This window comes from Salvelinus fontinalis, chromosome 7 (assembly GCF_029448725.1).
Source record: "Salvelinus fontinalis isolate EN_2023a chromosome 7, ASM2944872v1, whole genome shotgun sequence".
Classification (NCBI taxonomy): Eukaryota; Metazoa; Chordata; class Actinopteri; order Salmoniformes; family Salmonidae; genus Salvelinus; species Salvelinus fontinalis.
In genome coordinates this window covers 65,323,529-65,334,092 of record NC_074671.1, presented here as the reverse complement: position 1 = coordinate 65,334,092, position 10,564 = coordinate 65,323,529, and the positions used below count along the sequence as shown (strand labels likewise).

The 10,564-nt window shown below is 42.0% G+C and overlaps 1 protein-coding gene and 1 long non-coding RNA gene across 2 annotated transcripts in view; one reads left to right on the top strand and one right to left on the bottom strand.

Annotated features, from left to right (window-relative positions):
* The window catches only part of LOC129860157 (zinc finger protein 501-like), a 188,260-nt gene that overhangs the window by 153,102 nt on the left and 24,594 nt on the right, over positions 1 to 10,564 (bottom strand). The window lies entirely within an intron of this gene.
* On the top strand, positions 1,652 to 2,499 carry LOC129860224 (uncharacterized). The gene is made up of 3 exons (XR_008760323.1): positions 1,652 to 1,974; positions 2,069 to 2,338; positions 2,436 to 2,499. It is a non-coding gene; the product is annotated as an uncharacterized LOC129860224 (long non-coding RNA).

The following is a 10,564-nucleotide window of genomic DNA, read 5'->3' as shown; positions in this document are numbered from 1 at the left end:
CTTCCGGTCAGGACATCCTGATCCTGGGCTTTTTGGGGTAAGTGACCAGGTGTCATGTCAAACTGTTCCTGGATGTCTAGTGTTGGGGGTTGTTAATGAACATTTCAAAGAGGCTGGCTTTGCAGAAGCCTTATAAAGCCCCAAAACAATTCCTGTTTAAGACTGTACAAGATAAACCCCCCCCTGAATATTAAACAAAAATGACACATATGCCAATTTATGGTATGTTATGCGCGGCTTGTCATGAACCCAGTGACCAAAGCATTGAGGAAGTTCTGTGTGAAGCTCCAGAATGTTTTAAAGGATTTTTGGGTACGAGTGAGGGCCACATGTCTTACATATTCCAGCCGGAGGATTCTACGGTAAAGATCTTCAACGCCAGTGGCCCCAAACCCGTTTATCAGGCAAAACCTGGGAGTTTTTCTCCTGCTCTGGGCATGAGAGAATGGCTAAACATCAGGCTGGCTCTTTGTAAAATTGAACAGGTCCTGAGTGGCACAGCTGTGCCAGGCTATGCGTTGGAAGAACAGGTCTTCGGACGCAGTGATCTCAAGGCTCTAAGAATTGCTTCAATGGACTATAACCCTGACAACAAAGTGACAATTTTAGCCTGTGAAGTTTATGATGCGGGTAATGCTACAAAGTCTGTCAATTCTCCAGTAGCATCCAGAGCATGCAAAGATGTCAACTTTTTTATTCCTGTGTTTAGTTTTAAATGGGTGGATTATCCAATTTTCATAACACATGAATAAGCTGGACATTCTCTTCAAAAATCGCGAACAGTTAAGGCGCTGGCCTCGGCTTTTCTTGAGACATAGCCAGGACCAAAAGGCCCGACGTAGGATGTACCCCTGGAGTGAAAACTTACCAAGTGTTGATGAGCCTGGCAAGAGATCCCGGCATTTTGATGACCAACTGGACACTGACAATGGGGGGTGGTTGCATCAGATCCCTGGATCTGTAAGAAAGGCTTCGTAAAATACCTTAAGAATGTAACGCTATAAAATGTATGTACTAAATATTTTGAATGAAATGAATGGTTTTAAAAGCAGAATCTCACCACGTTATGAACTCTCGCGTTTGTTCACTCTTAGCGCAGTCTGTCCCTGAGAAAAAAAACTTGCGCAATGTGCGCGCGTATGGGCGTGCGTATGATGTAGTGGCTGTGTGTGTGTGTGTGTGTGTGTGTTTCAAAAACAGAAAAAGGGGGCGAGGTGTTTGTTAAAAAAAAATACCCTTGCATCTGCGCTCAAGGCTCTCTATGCATGGGGGTCGTTTGAAACCAAGGTTTACACTATCTGGCAAAACAGATGCCTAAAAGTCATTCAGCCCAGCGCTGTCGAGACCTCCCCACCCCAGCATCTAGATGCTAGCCCCCGGAGATTTTAGAATATCAAAAAAAGATACCTAATGTTTAGACACCCCCCAATACCCTATGTTTGAACCAAATGGCTGGTGTTTGAACCACATGCCTTAGGCTTCAAAGATAACTTTGATGCGGTTTTAGCGCGAAAAAATACGACACCACGCGAGTCATACGGCTACAAAAGCTAAGCAAAACAGGTCCCCCTGTTAGCTTTGTTTTCGCGCATTTACCCTACAGCATTCCCCCAGGAATAGTTATCGGACGGACCCCGTTAAAAAAGATCATCTGGTAAAAACCCTCCTCATGGATATTTCTCAAGGTTAGTTCTTGAAATAAATATTTACATATGCTATATATTAGATTTGTTTGTTCTTGGGAATTGTTTGAAAACGTTGTATGTTATAGAAATATTAAACAGGCCTTAGGGCCCGGATTCTTAACGTATAAAATGTCAATATTAGCTAAAATGATTAGAGCTTTAATATTATCTAATGTTTTTTTAGATTCTCAAACCTTCACTCAGATTCTCCGAGATATAACTGAACTCGAACCGGCCGTAGGGTCTCCGGAACAAATTGTTTACATCCCAACGCCGACCCTGAATTGTAGTAAGTAAGATTCAAGAATTCCGTAAGAATATTTATACCTTAAAAACAAAAAGTGTCGGCATCTTATATTAAAAGTTATTTTATGTGTTTACAGCGGAAATACATCCTAGAACGGGTGCCATAGGGAGTCTACACGGTTTCTGTGAAGGATATGCCTACGAGACAATTGTGCCCTACTCCCAGGATGTATTTACACACAAGCCGCAAACAGAGACTTTAAACGGCCTGTCAACTCCCCTGACCCAGGACCGTTGGACGCCCCCTATTAAACACCAACGGACAATCAGGGCCCAGATCCACAGGTCCGCTTCACCCGAACAATACTACTGGGAGGGTATTCACGAGACAGCGTTACAAGGACAAGGTATGAATCAATTATCATTTATATATATGTTTTATTTTTATGCCTGAATATGTTTAAACATGGACTAATGGTGTTTTTTTTTTTTTTTTACTTTCAGGCTCACAAGCTACAGACCAGGCCGATGCTATAATTAGGGTTGCCCAAAGACATGTTCCCGAGTTCTCAGAGCTTCTTCAGAACAGCCCTCTTTAAAAAAGCCGAGGTATTTAATTAATGTATTGTTAATATATAGGCTTATATCTGAAATGTATTTTACATTTTTATCAAACATATTTTAGGGTTAATAACCTATTTTTCTGTATGTATTATTTTTAATGCAGACTCCTCGCCGGCTTATAAAGACCTCCAAGAAGCTACACATCTAGATCCCGAGGAGGCGCCAAAGACCCCAGTCACCAGAACAGCGAAGCCTGATGATTTCAAAGTTTTAAATGACATTTCTGAGGTAGACGATTTGATGTTCTGTGAAGTGGCCAACCTTATTGAAGCGGCCAATTCTGGTGGGGCAACAGCCTCTTGTGAAATAGACCAAGCCGTGCTTTTCAAGGCTTTTACACAGGGTTTAAAATCACGAAAGACTTTACTTCAACGTCGTATGGGTATTCTATTCGAACATCAATACAATCAGGATGTGTCATTCTGGCGTAGAGAGCTTCCCCGCATGTTAAACAACAGTAGGGTTAAAACAAGCAAATACCTCCGTTAAAAAACACATATGTAAAAAAAAACACAAGCACACACATCCTTAAGTAGAGAAATGGCGCCCCCTATAGACCTAAGCGAGACAATTGAAACCCTCTTAGCGGAAATCCCTACAGAGCTCCAAGATATAATTAACCATATGAATGATTCTGGGCTAATTGACATAGGGGCTATAGATGAAAACCTATTATCCCAGATTCCCTCCGAACTCATTGAAATTATTACACGTATGAATGAGTCAGGGTCTGCAGATGAAAACAGGTTATCACAGATACCCGAATCAATCATATCTTTAATTACCCAGATGAACGAGAGCCCAAGGTTTAATTCTGCACCCCCTACACCTCTAAGCCATCCTTTAACACCCTTGTTCGAAGAGGAAACCCAATACGATGTTTTTGAACAGCTGAACAAATGTCTATCAAATCTGGAGCGGGAAGGTCTTGATCACAATGTACAGAACGAAAGCCCTAGGTTTAATTCTGCACCACCTACACCTCTAAGCCAGCCTTTAAAACACCCATGTCTGAAGAGTCTGAAACCCAATACGATGTTTTTGAACAGTTGGACAATTGTCTAGCAAATCAGGATGGGGATGGTCTTGATCGCAGTGAACATGTTTTGTATCGAAATAAATTCCACAATATTGAGGTTCGACAGTTTTTCAATTTCGCATGGGGGGGTCAGATTCGGGAATATGCTGTGTTTTACGTAATGCTTATGGACACTTTGAATGAACTGGTAGATAGAGTTAGAGCTTATAGCCAACCAAGGGATACCTTACAGTTGGAAATTTTTGGAGACAGTCTGCAGAGCCGTGTGTCGCTTATTTTAAATAGGGGTGAAGCAGATCTTGAACAATTTGTTAACCTGCTAGAACGCCTTGTTCAGTCAAATTTAAACGTGCTAGCAGATAGGACCCTCGAACTTGTAGTACAATTAGTCCGGCCACCACAAGGGGGCGGCGGGCAGAGACGTAAACTCGATAGCCTGATGCAGTCCGAAATCATAAGCAATAAAAAGGCCTACCTCATAATTGTTCACAATCATGGTAATAAGCTATGCTTTGCCATAGGTTTGGCCCACTTACTCAGCCCAGGATGTACAGAGCGCGAAGCGTTACAGAAAGCTCAAGAGCTACAAAAGGCTGTGGGTTTAGGTATACAGGAGGCTGTGGCTTTCTCCGACATAGGCAAATTTGAAAACTTTCTGAATATCAAGATTGTGGTTTTGTACCACAGCAGGGCTAATGACGCTCTCTTGAAGTTCCAAAATATACAAGAGCCACACCCTAAGACTATGTACTTTTATGTGCAAAATGAGCATTACTATGCCGTAACTAACATCACAGCATTTTTAGGCGCCCCATATGTCTGTCCAGCCTGTCATACCGGCTACACCCGCAAGGGGGGGCACTCGTGCCATTATAACTGTTCAGTATGTCTGGATAAACATTGCCCTATGCAACCGCTAAACTTGACACCCTGTGAGGATTGTCACCGCACATGTCGTTCGGCCTACTGTTACGAAAAACACAAAACTGAAACATGGCACCCCAAGGCCTGTAAATCTGTAAGCATTTGTGACATTAACCTGTTGGGGATGGGGGCGCTGTTTAGACTATTTATGCTAATGTGGCTAATTTTTTAAACGGCTTCCCACAAAATCCTTGATCGTACAATATGCATATTATTATTATTATTGGATAGAAAACAGTCTATAGTTTCTATAGGAGTTGAAATTTTGTCTCTAAGTGGAACAGAGCCCATTCTACAGCAATTTCCCTGACATGGAGTCAGATTTGAGAAACGTTGGCCACTTTTCTGAAGTCATTTAAAAGGGCTCTGTCGTTGCTATGACTATACGGACACTTCTTACGTCTTCCCCTGGATGCCTTTACGTGATGACGATTCCAACGGGCTCGATTGCTCGTTCACAGGCCCTACAAATGAAAAAAACCTTTAGCTAGCAAGTCTTTTCTTGCTGCGTAACGCGCGTGGAAGACACCGACCCTCTCCTGTTCCAAGCGTTAGTTTAGCCTGTTATATTTCTCCGGTCATCTTTTCACTCGTTATAGGAGTTACAAACATCACAAAGTAGTTAATTTAAAGCGTTTTATAGCAATTTATATCCGTTTAGTGCGATTTTGGGACATTTATTTTTGCAACGATGTGAAAAGTTGGGCACGCTTTTCAGTTCATCCCGAACGTAGTTGACATTTCCACATGGCAAGAGGACAGCTTTCCACCAAAAGACGATTTCTCCCAAGAAAGGATCCTTTGCCCAAGATACTGATGGAAGAACAGCTCAAGGTAGGACATTTTTATTATGATAAATCGTGTTTCTGTCGAAACATTTTAGTGGCTTAGGACGCCATGTTTTTTGACGTAGCTTCGCTTGGCGCAAACTGTATTGAAAAGTAAGGATAAATTAAAAAATGTAATAACGCAATTGTATTAAGAATTAAATTGTCTATCAATCCCTGTCCACCCTATATTTTTTAGTCACGTTTATGAGTATTTATGTATAAGAGTAGATCACTGTCTAAGTGGCGCAAGGACGTTTTCTTTACCAGCTTGTCTACATTTCACATTGTCTAACCATGATTTTGGTGGCTAAATATAAACATTTTCGATCAAACTGTATATGCATGTTGTAATGTGATGTTACAGGAGTGTCATCGGAAGAATTCTGAGAAGGTTAGTGAAAAAATTAATATCTTTTGGCGATGTTGACTTTTATCGCTCACTTTGGCTAGAATCAATGCTGGGCTGCTAATTGCTATGTGCTAAGCTAATATAACGATTTATTGTGTTTTCGCTGTAAGACACTTAGAAAATCTGAAATATTGTCTGTATTCACAGGATCTGTGTCTTTCGATTCGTGTATGCTGTGTATTTTTACGAAATGTTTGATGATTAGTAGTTAGGTAAACACGTTGCTCATTGTAATTATTCTAGTCCATTTGTGATGGTGGGTGCAATTGTAAACTATGCCATATACCTGAAATATGCACTTTTTTCTAACAAAACCTATCCCATACCATAAATATGTTATCAGACTGTCATCTAATGAGTTTTTTTGTTGGTTAGGGGCTATAAATATCTTAGTTTAGCCGAATTGGTGATGGCTACTGGTGTTGGTGGACAAATAAAAGATGGTGGATTATGCTAATGTGTTTTTAGGTAATAGATGTACATCTTTACATATTGTGTCTTCCCTGTAAAACATTTTAAAAATCGGAAATGTTGACTGGATTCATAAGATCTGTGTCTTTCATTAGCTGTATTGGACTTTAATGTGTGAAAGTTAAATATTTAAAAAAAATATTTTTTTTGAATTTCGCGGCACTGGTTTTTCAGTGGGGGGGGGGGGGGGGGTGCCGCTAGCGCCACGCTGATCCTAGACAGGTTAACAAGAAATGTCCAAAATGTCATTGCAATTACAACCTTAAAATAGACAGCCCTAAACCCCATGTTTGTGGAATCATACATTGCCCAATCTGTAAAGGGGCCTTGAAAAGCAGAGACGCAGAAGTTGTTCAAGAAGTAACACATGAGTGTTACATTCAGCCCTTGGCTGAAGATGAACATACAGAGAAATATGTTTTTTATGATTTTGAGACAAATCAGCAATCAGGGGTTCACTTGCCTATTTTTGTATCTACCATGACTTTCACCGGTGAAAAGTGGTCGGCCGAGGGGCCCGATTGCGCCCGACTCTTTCTAAAACATTTTAGAAAGGCCCAGTACAGAAACTTCACGTTTATAGCTCACAATGCGCGAGCCTATGACTCCTATCTGCTTCTGAACCCTTTGATACAGCAAGGCGTGGCGCCCAGTGTCATTGCTCAAGGGAGTAAAATCTTATGTTTTGTTGACCACGCCTTCAAACAGAGATACATTGACAGCTTAAGCTTCTTACCCATGAGATTGGCTCAAATGCCAGAGGCCTTGGGTTTTGAAAACTCGGTCAAAGGCTATTTCCCCCACTTCTTCACATCTGAGGAGAATCTACATTATATAGGAGCTTATCCAGCCCCCGAAATGTACGGTTGTGATCAAATGTCTACCAAAGAGCGTGAGAAATTCATGACGTGGTACGAGACAGTAAGACATGGAACTTTTGATTTTCATAAAGAGATGGAATCATACTGTGACAATGACGTGGTTATACTACGTGAAGGATGCCTCAGATTCAGAGAAGAGGTAATCAAAGATGCAGGCATTGACCCCTGGAGCTGTACAACTATTGCATCCGCGTGCATGAAAACCTATCGTACACACTATCTAACTCCAGCCTCTATAGCGATCCCATCGCCAGACAACTACCGACGACAATTCAAGGCCTACTCTAGTGGCTCCATTCAATGGTTGGAGTACCTAGCCCAGGATAAAAATGTTTTTATCCAACATGCTTTGAATCGGGGGGAGAAGGCTTTTGGGCCTTACCATGTAGATGGATACACACAGATTGACGGTGTTGAGACAGTGTATGAGTACAACGGTTGTTTCTTCCACGGTTGTAAATTATGCTTTGTCCCCCAGGCCATGTGTGTCCTAACCCAAAAGACTTTTGGGGAAATGTACCAAGAGTTTCAAGACAAACTGAATTCTTTAAAGGCTACATACGGGTTAAAAGTTGTGGTTTTGTGGGAACACGAATGGACAGCCCTGAAAAAGGCGGATCCTCATGTTCAGGCCTTCCTTACCCAATATGACCCTCCAGAGCCCCTGGAACCGAGACAGGCCTTGTTTGGAGGCAGGACCAATGCTTTGACATTGCGTTATGTAGCTCAACCCGACGAGACAATAGGCTATGTAGATTTTACATCCCTATATCCTCATGTAATGAGTTCCTCATGCTATCCTATAGGGCATCCTGAAATTATTCACAGCGACTTTGACGAACCCCAAAATTATTTTGGTTTAATCAAAGCGACTGTCTACCCTCCTAGGGGTCTGTTTATACCTGTGCTGCCTTACAAGGGGTCTAAAGGAAAACTTTTCTTTCCCCTTTGTCGCACATGCTGTGAAAACAACAACCAGGAAAACCCATGTGATCACTCAGATCAAGAAAGAGCCCTGACAGGTGTCTGGGTCACCGCTGAATTCTCTAAGGCTTTGGAGAAGGGGTATCGTGTGGCCAAAATCTTTGAAGTGTGGAACTTTTCCAGGAAATCAGACACACTTTTTAAAGAGTACATCAAGACCTTCTTGAGATGCAAGCAGATGGCTTCAGGCTATCCAGCATCGGTCACAGATCAAGAAAGTAAAGAGAAGTACATTCAAGACTACCATGACAGAGAAGGCATACTTCTTGACCCTGACAGAATACAGGTCAACAAAACCAAAAGAAATGTTTCGAAATTGTACTTGAACTCCCTTTGGGGGAAGTTAGCGCAGAGAAGCAATATGCTAACAACTTCGATCATTAAAGACCCGGAAGAATTTTTGGAATTTGTTTTTTCGGACCAATACGAAATTTCACATTTTTCATTCTTGAGTCAAGACATTGCCTTGGTGCAATGGCGGCGCAACCCAAAGTGGGTTCTACCCCCAGGTAATGTAAATGTGTTTCTTGCAGCATTTACCACAGCCTATGCCCGACTTGAACTGTACACCCTCATGGAACAGCTTCAGCGGCGGGTTCTTTACCACGACACAGACTCTGTGGTCTATGTAAGCAAGCCGGGGGATTGGAACCCCCCACTTAGCAACTATCTTGGGGGTTTAACTAGTGAACTCGCCGAGGGTGACCATATCACAGAATGGTCCTCATGTGGGCCCAAAAGCTATGCTTTTAGGACTAAAGACAATCACGTGGTGTTGAAAGCCAAAGGCGTGACTCAAAACTACGAAAATGCCCCGCGTGTAAACTTGGAATCAATCACGCGTTTGGTCGACGGGTTCGTAAATGACAAGAATAGTGACTTGGAGATTTTGACCTCCTACAACAAAATAGTGAGGGATAAAAAGGGGTTCCATCTAAGAAACGCCCCACTCACTAAAAGATTCAGGGTAGTCTATGACAAGAGACGGCTATTGCCTGACGGTACCACATTGCCCTTTGGCTACTGACTTAGGCTACAAGCCCCAGTGTGTCTTAAAGCTTAAGATATAATGACGGCTGTCGAGGATTTTGACCCCCGTTTAAAACTGCCCTTTTCGGCCTTAATTGCAGGCCCATCAAACAGTGGTAAAACTTTTTTTGTAAAAAGTATTTTAGAGAATTCTGAACATGTGTTATCTCAAAAGCCTGACAATATTGTATGGTGTTATTCCTGTTACCAACCTCTGTATGATGAATTATTGAAGACAATAAAAATCAAGTTTGTTGAAGGAATACCCGATTCTCTGTCTGATGATCAACTTCTCCCCCCACATATACACAATCTGCTTGTTTTGGACGATATGCTATTTGCTGGTAGCGAACATCCAGAAATTGCACGAGCTTTTACCCAATATACTCATCATAGAAACCTGTCCGTGCTTTACTTGGTCCAGAATGTGTTTCACCAAGGTAAAAATAGCCGTACCATTAGCTTGAATGCCAACTACATGGTATTGTTTAAAAATCCTAGAGACAAACTGCAAATTAGCACTCTAGCTCAGCAGATGTACCCTGGAAGGAAATCATACTTTATGGAGAGCTATGAGGACGCTACCAAAGAGCCATTTTCTTATTTAATCGTGGATTTAAAAGCAAATACTCCAGAACACCTTAGGCTACGTACAGGTCTGTTTCCGTGGGAGCGGCCTGCTGCATACCTTCCTAAAAAGTAAACGCTATGTCTCTGCGTTTAAAAAGAAACCTGCCCCTCTTGACAAGGCTAGTTGGGTCTACAGCTAAAGGACGGAAGGCCATCTTGGGTAGTTGTTCTTCAGATCTCATATTAGCCTTATGTGAGATTGCTTTGAATCTTCTCAAAGGACGCATTCCACTCACCCTGAACCAATTGAAAAAATTAAAGAGACAAAAGACCGCGATCAAACTCTTTGCCAATAAAAGGGCCAGTCTTCAAAAGAAAAGACATAGTATACAACAGTCTGGAGGTTTTCTTATACCTTTACTCAGCATAGCTGTGCCCTTCATCACCAGCCTTATTGCGGCCAGACGTGGGGGTTGAACACGCGGTGTGATGGCCACTAAAATGTACTTGGTGCCACAACAAGAGTTGGATAGACTTAAAAATCAAATGCAGGGTCCTGAAAATATCAGACAAACAGCTGAAAATGAGTTGGATACGGCCATGAAGGATGTTTTGAACCGAAAAGGATTGAACCCTTATGATAAGATCCAAAAATACACAAACCTAATGCAAAGATATTTGACTCTGGTAAAGCAAGGGGAGAGAGAGACCAACCATTTAACACTTTCCCTACCGGACCCTTTAACAGATGTCGAACCTAACGATAGCCAGGCCCCGGTAAGGCCTGTACCGGCGATCTTACCTAGTGAAGATCCTATGTCTGGTGAAGCTCAAATGCCTTTTGAAGATAAAGTTATGCATGACCTACTGAC